The sequence below is a fragment of the Belonocnema kinseyi genome, chromosome 2 (assembly GCF_010883055.1).
Source record: "Belonocnema kinseyi isolate 2016_QV_RU_SX_M_011 chromosome 2, B_treatae_v1, whole genome shotgun sequence".
In the NCBI taxonomy this organism is placed as follows: domain Eukaryota; kingdom Metazoa; phylum Arthropoda; class Insecta; order Hymenoptera; family Cynipidae; genus Belonocnema; species Belonocnema kinseyi.
Window position 1 is genome coordinate 71,740,641 of NC_046658.1, and position 7,921 is coordinate 71,748,561.

At 32.6% G+C, this 7,921-nt stretch overlaps 1 protein-coding gene across 1 annotated transcript in view; it reads right to left on the bottom strand.

The window, feature by feature from the left end:
- The window catches only part of LOC117167632 (fasciculation and elongation protein zeta-2), a 40,061-nt gene that overhangs the window by 13,511 nt on the left and 18,629 nt on the right, over nt 1-7,921 (bottom strand). The window lies entirely within an intron of this gene.

The window sequence follows — 7,921 nt, forward strand, 5'->3', positions numbered from 1 at the left end:
AATTATAATTTTTCAAGAATATACAAACGTTCTTTACTGCCTCCTATTGGAGCTAAACAAGTTTTAAATATACATACAGAGGAATTCGTGTGAACGTGAGTTCGGCAAAAAAAGATATGAAACAAATTTTGAGGTTAGCATAACGAGCGCGTCACCGAGCTGTTTATTCTATCTGCAGTTGTAACTTACCTTCAAATACTTTCACATACGAAGAAAAACACCAGCTTGATATGAGCGTGTCCATCCCCATTCACTTTACACAGAACTAGATCACGCAAAAAACTCCACACAACGTTAGGAACATTATATATGATCTCTATCAGAGCGTCTTCTTTTCTGATGTCTTGAAATCTGGTTATGATTATTAAAAAATGAATTGGTACCTTACATGAACATACTTTTAAAAAATTAATTCAATTAATTAATTTGAATTATATGTTTTAGGGTATTCTTCAAATTTAAGGAGGAAAAAGGGGACAGGGGTGAAAGGTGACTGAGTAAAAAAGGGGATGGATCCCTATGAATCCCAATAAAAATATTTTTTGTCAACAAGTGGAGTAATTCGAGTTAGTACGTTCCGCCGTTTTGTTCTTTTTCAGATCACACGGTTCGTTTGACTCCAAGGAGAAGAGACAATGAAGCTTGATTGAAATCTGCATTACTTAAGCGAGCCTAATAACAGTCGAGCTATTTTTTATCGGGACCAGGACTTCACAGGCCGTTTCTTGAAGTAGATAAATGTGAGAACTTTTAATTAAAAAAGGGCGGGGCAAAGAACCGAGTTTTCTGGGACATGTATGATTCACATTACGTGTAGGTGTTTCCTCTGCCTTGTACGCTGGACGCAGATAAATTCGAAATCGTTTAATCTTCGGATGCAAACGAGTCGTGTATGCAACAATGAACTCTCTTATACGAATTACTATCCCAGTAATCCTTGAGAAATCATAACACAAATACTATTTTAATCTTCTTAGACCTTCGGAAGGTCGTAAAAACTTACTGCTATTTATTTTCTATTTAAAAATCTTTATGTTGTATATTGCGTACAAACATTATTTATAAACTATTTATGCAATTTTGCACAAAAATAACCACACAATTCTGAATTAGAATCAAATTTGGAAGCGTGCTTCTTTGATCACTTAATTTGTATATTCTTTAACAATTTATAAAGTCTCAATGTTTTCGTTTTCAATTTTAATACAACCAACGTTGGAATCCTTTAAATCCATATTACTGTTTTTTTTTTAATTGGAGGAAGATTCTGATTTTGTATTCACTTCTGCAAATAAGCATTTTAATTTAAAATCGTTTTCATTATATCATTTATCAAAAATATGAGTAAAAAGTGAAAAGGGGACAAGCACTGCTTATGACAGACATGTATTCGTTTAAACCGAGCATCTCCACGTTTATCGAGGTCAATTCTGACCACTTGAGTTCGTTGTTAATGTTAAGTACATACGAGGGACATGACTTCATTGGATAAATTTCACATCTGTCGGCTGTGTGCAGTGGCGTATATTATATGGATAGCATACCGCCCATTGTGATTCATTGATAAGAAACTTAAATCCCTTATTCCTGTCTCTCTATACTAAAATGACTAATGAGTTCTAATTTACTATCCTCGGCTTATTTTCTCTCCAAAAGAAAGAAGTTATACTTTATTAAAACAGTATATAATTTGAAATATGCACATTGCACAATGTATATTCTATTTGAAAGTATTTCTAATAAAAAAAACTGCAATCCTAATCCAAGGCCGTAGCAAGAAAAAAATATTGGGGGGAGGGTATATTTTGAGTAGAAATAAATATCAGGAGGGGGGGGGGATTCGCAGCAGCACATAGGAAAGTATATGTTATTATGCACATGTTTCAAGAGTTACGGTGGGGGAGGGTGAAAGCCGGGTCGCCCTCCAAATGGCTACGTCCTTCTTCAAATCAATAATTGAGATACGGAAAATTAAAACCGCAAAAATCTGTTGAATTTGATTTTACAGAAGCGACAATACTACATTATTCACTAAGGCAGAAAAGTAGTCTTTTACGACCAAGCGTGAGTTTTTGTAAATAATGCGATATCGTATAAAGACTTCGCTGCCTCACTATACATAGTATGTTGTGTAATAAGAGTATGATTTTTAGCTTTTCTAATAAAATGACTTCTCTAGTTTGAGGTTAGTTTAAATGACCACGTAGAACAGTGCACTTGGATCGAAATAACAAATGCGCGTGCGTGGGCATTCTAAAGTGCACTTTATCGTCCTAGGACGATAAATTACCCCACCACCACCAAAGATGACCTACTTTGCTGCTCCAAACCACGCCCAGAGAGCGAGGAAAACATACACTGTAAAAAAAAAATTGTGTAAAATTACAAAGTTTCGGAAAATTACATACTGTGTCATTGTAAATATCACACACTTCACTGTGTGATTTTACAAAAGTATGTGAAATTACATCCTCTAGCGATGTAAATAAAAGGACCCTCGAACAGCAGTGTAATATTACACACTCGATAAAAATAAAATTACACATTCCCTCGTACGAACTTTACATTCACAAGGGAAAATTCAGTCGCAGCGTGTAAAAATACCATGCGTCGGTAAAATCACTTTCTTGTGATTGAAAATTACATCAAGATTTTTAATTTTACCCTGGCGGAAACTGTAAAATTTTTGATTTATAATTAATTAAAGGTTTAGAATAATTAATCATATAATATGTGAATACGAAAGCTTCTCTCGTGTTCGTTGTTTATCGATGCCTTCATCCTTCAATTTTGGAGCATTTTTATTCTTAATGTGAGGAAATTGACAGCTATGTTTAACTTTTTTGACAGCATTCACACAAAAATAGACCGAATTCGAGCTATTCCTATTTTGCCTTTTACATTTTCTGCTATTGGAACGGAAAAAATGCGGTCATTAAAAACGTTTATAGCATATTTTTGTTACGGAATATTTAAACAACAAAATAATACCCATAGTATCTTATGTGTTTTAGGTAAGTGGTAACGTGTCCGACTTGTGTTTCTTCAATCTCAATGAAATTCTACGAAGTTTGAGTTTCGAGTGTTCGAGACCTATCGCTTTGATAAATTTTATTTTATTTTATTCTTTCACATAATGAATTTTACACTTTCGAGTGTAAAATTATCGGCCGAATTGGAATATCACAACAGATTCGTAAAGTTACTCCGATACACGAGGGTCCTTTTATTTACATCCACCAGAGATGTGAAATTCAATAGATTTTTTACAATGTACTCGACACTCGTGTTATATAAAAACCCAAATAAAGTTTTTTTTTAAGGAAATAATTTAAATAAAATAAAATACTTTTATTTTGGTTGTAGTATATGGAGGGTCAGATAAGGGACCAGTATGTCAAAAAATAGATAGTGCTGCATACGCATTAAAAATACGACATGTCGCTATGCAAGTGTTGTAAGAAATAGTAGGCAGACACGGGGACCCTCGAAAGCAGTACTAATTTGCTTAAAAACAGGGATATTTTCATCAATACGACTTTTAGCGATCGTATTCTATAAAGAAAATGTATATATTTAAATCGAGCCTGATGATAAATTTTCCATGCAGAATTCCCGTGTTGAAATTTAGAACCTTCATTGACGGGTTTACTATACTTTTTAAAATCTACTCTTGTGACGATTTGAGACGTGAGGGGGGGGGGGGGGGTTTAAAGCAAAATGTAACATCCCATGCGGAAAATTAAAATATGAATAAGTTTTTTGAAATGCATGGAAAAATGAAAATCAGTGATTTTATTTTAAAAGTCAAGCATGAAACTAGTGTAACTATTACACTCTCCCTAATTTCCGCTTTCCCCCGTTCTTAAGGAAATGCCTTTTTCCCTTGTTTTCAAGAAACTTCCCCTTGCTCTTATTTGTACGTTTACACGATAACTGAATTAATAGAATGCAATAAGAAAATTGCACTATTTTTGGTTATTGTAAATTCGTCTTTTAGTTGAAAATGTATATAGTCTACTTTTGGTTGAAAATGACTTTTTGTAACTGAAAAATTTAACTATTCCCTTATGTATATACATAATTAATTTTGTTAACTTAAAATTAATATAATCCATAATTGGTTGAAAATTTAACAATTTGGTTGACAATTGATTTATTTTGTTTTAAATTCGTCTTTTTGGTAGAAAAATAATCTTCTTGATTTAAAATTTAACTGCTTCGTTGAAAGTCGAAGTACTTTGTTAAACATTCATTTTATTAGTTGAAGATACATCTCTGGTTGAAAATTCTTTTTTCTTTTTTTTAATTGAAAATTGATGATTAACTGGTTTGCTCAAAAATTTATCTTTGTAGGTCGAAATTCTACTATTTTCTTAAAAAGTCATCTTTTTTTATTGAAAATCCAACTGCTTTCTAAAAAAATTCGTCTTTTTGTCTTGAAAATTAAGTTTTTTGTTGTTGTTCAAAATTCACCTATTACGACGAAAAATCATCTTTCTTGGTTCAAAATTATTCTTTTCGTAGTTAATATTGTCAACTTTTTTCTCATAAATTTGACTTCTTATCTCGAAAACTCAAATCTTTCGTTGAAAAATCATCTCTTTCGGTAGAATTTTTTTTGGTTTGTTTGAAAATTCAACTATATTGTTGGAAGAATTTAGTCCCCTAATTTCGTAAAAATTTACCTTATTTCTCTTGTTTGAACTTTGGTCTGTGGAGCCAGCTAGTTTTGTTTTTTATTTCAGGCCTTTATCAAATGAAATCGAGGAAAAAAATTGACTTAAGAGAGTGGAAAAGGTCGTAATTGTGACGTCACTTTGTGAGACGTCAGACCTTTTTTTGACTCAATTTGATTTAAATTCGCAAAATTTAATTCACAACTTCATATAGTTGTGCTGTATAGAATTAAACGATGTCTTAATTAAAATTATTATTTAGTGTATAGAATTTTACGGTGTAGAATTAAACCGTTTTGAGTCTCAATTAAAAATATTTAACTATTTAAATAAATATGATCGTGTTGAATCCTCGCGTGTAGAATTAGCCATGTAGATTTTGCAGGTGTAGAGTTAGATTTTAAAGATTCGCCACCGTCCCTTATCTTTTTCTTCTTCTGGTGAAAAACAAACTTTTACTTTTATTGATCCACGTAAGCTCGACAACAAGTGCGCATTTCAAGCATAGGACTTGGAGAGTCAATAAAAGAGGTTCTCATGTGGTTTAAATACAGACCCTACTTTAGGGCTAAATTTGGAATGTGTATTTTCGGTATTCTTTGGGGTTAAAGTGGGGTGTAAATAGCATTAAAATAGCTGCTCAATTTAAAATATACATTGTTGCCCCCAGAGTTACAAGTATCAAGCATATTTGGAACCCCTATAGGAGCCCAAGTTCGACTCTGGATCACGAAATAAAAATAAAGTTATTAAAAATGACACAAATTTCGCAATGCGTCAATCTTCATCTTCTGAAGATGTTTCAAGGGGGGAATTTCATCGTCAAAGAGAAGGGTGTGTCTGTGAGATTAATTCATTGGGAATGACTACATACTTTTGGAAAGGGCCAAGCGAAAAATCTGGACCGCAGTTTCCTATATAGGAAGAGGAAAAAAGGGATGGGGGTAAATAAATAATAAGGGAGGCTCAATGTTAAAAATGAAGCTTGGAGGGTGGCTTCTACAGCGCATGCGGATCTGTATTGACGCGAGAACGAGTTCGCGGTTCAGCTCGTATAGGAAGACAAGAACAAAACAGAGATAGATGTAATGAATCCGATAGGTGGAGAAAGTGAGAGAGGGAGATAAACATGTTGAAAGTGTGATCAAAATTTCATGGGGGGGGGGGGGGTCGCATGTACAAACTATACAGTATAGCCACAGGTCAAGCAATTCGCGTCGAGGGTGATAAAAAAAAGAAAATATGAACATTTTTTATCATCACAAAGGAAGGATTTTAGGTTTTAAATCTGGGTTTATATATTTGGCTCATGTCACTTTTCCTATTGAGAAATACTTTTATCATATTTAAACCTGACTGTAAATCATCTAATAGTGTTAATAATTTATATATAAAATTTTGTTGCATAACATTACAAAGAAAGCCGCATGGAATTTCGAAAAAAAGTCCAAATAAATGGCATCAAACTTTTAAAGATAATGAAAAATGCAGTATCAGACACTAAATGACTGTGATAATCACTTTATTTATTTAGGAATATAGAGCACATCATTCTCATTGATTTTCACGTATTCTTTGCACAAGAAAAATATACTTTACACTATAAAAATGGTTGTTTGGATCAACTGTTTAGTTTTTAAATATGGTACTGATATTTTATTAGATGGCACAACAATTTCATAAGTTGCAGTTACTATTCAATTTGTACCAGTATCTAATAAAATTCTTGTCCCAGCTAATAAAACAGCAGTTCCATGTATTACAACTTAAATAGTTGGCCAAACTAAACATTTTTCAGTATAAAGTTCAAACCATTTTTTAATAATAGTCATTTAGCTCGAAGGATTCTGAGTCTTGGTTTGCATTATTTCTGTCTGAACTGTTAAACTTGTCAACTTGGATAATTTTTAAATGAGAGATATTTCAAAGTGACACTAAATTTCTAATTTAGGAACATTCGGTTTGAACATTTTAAACTTGAAATTACTCAACAGTTGACGTTTTCAATTTAAGCATCTTAATTTAAATATGAAATAATTCCTTTTTTAATAATTCAGACTTTAAACCCTAAAATTCGCTAGAAAACAGGGGAAATAGGGTGATTTTTCAGGAAAAAATGAGAATAAATTCCTTTAAATGAAATTAATATTGATTTCAAGTCAGAATATATTGCATTCTCAACAACGTTCTCCAATTCCTAACCAAAATAGATGAACAGTCAGACCCAAAGACGAATCTTTAACAAAAGAATTAAGTTTTCAAGCCAAAAAGCAGATTTTTTTGAATAATGTTGAATTATGCTCCTGAAAACGGGAATTTTAAAAAATATATCCCTTTCAACCAAGAAAAATGAGTTTTTATCCAAATAGTAGCTGGATTTTCAATAAAAACAGACGATTTTTCAATGGAACAGATGATTTTTTAACCAAATAGTTGAATTTTCAAGCAGAGAATTTTTTTAGCAGGCAGTTGAATTTTTAACAAAAAAGCTAATTTTCCACAAAGAAAGATGCATTTTTAATTAAAGAACGTGACTTCTCTACCCCGTGTGGAAAAATGTCATGCAAGTCTGGTGTCAGGTTTGGCCCATGTCAGGCTTTACCTAGACTGTCTGGTCTTGAATGTATGATCTGGCCCAGTTCTGGCGCTAGTCTTGTACAGGTTTGATTTAATGAAGAATGTCTAGCTTGGAAGGTGTGGTCTGGCCTAGGATTGGCGCTGGTCTGGCAGTCAAGACCAAAGAAAAATCTAAGTAAGATCATCCAATTTTTTTAGAAATATTTCGAAAATGTTACAGGGTGTCTAAAATGATCGAAAATCAGATAGTCACACTATCAAAACAAGACTTTTTCATACCTTGACAGTTTGGTCTGATTCAGGTTTGTCGCTGATCAGCTAAAAATGCTTCTGGTGAAAAATGATTTTTTCTTCTTCAATTTATTAAAAAAGCCAGAAGATTTTCTACAAGGGACCATAAAAAGATGAATATTCAATCCAAAAGCATGCATTTTCTATCCAAAAAGGCGAAAGTTCAACGAAACAGTTAAATTTTTTACCAAAAAAAGATGAATTTTCAACAAAACAATTAAATTTTCAACCAAAAAGTCGAACTTTCAACCACAGAGAATGAAGTTTTAACCAAAAATAACTGATTTTTCTTATAAGGTTCTATTAATTTAGCTCACGTTCATGCGAAAAAACGGGGAAATAAGCAAGTTTCTTGAAAATAGGGGGGGGGGGGG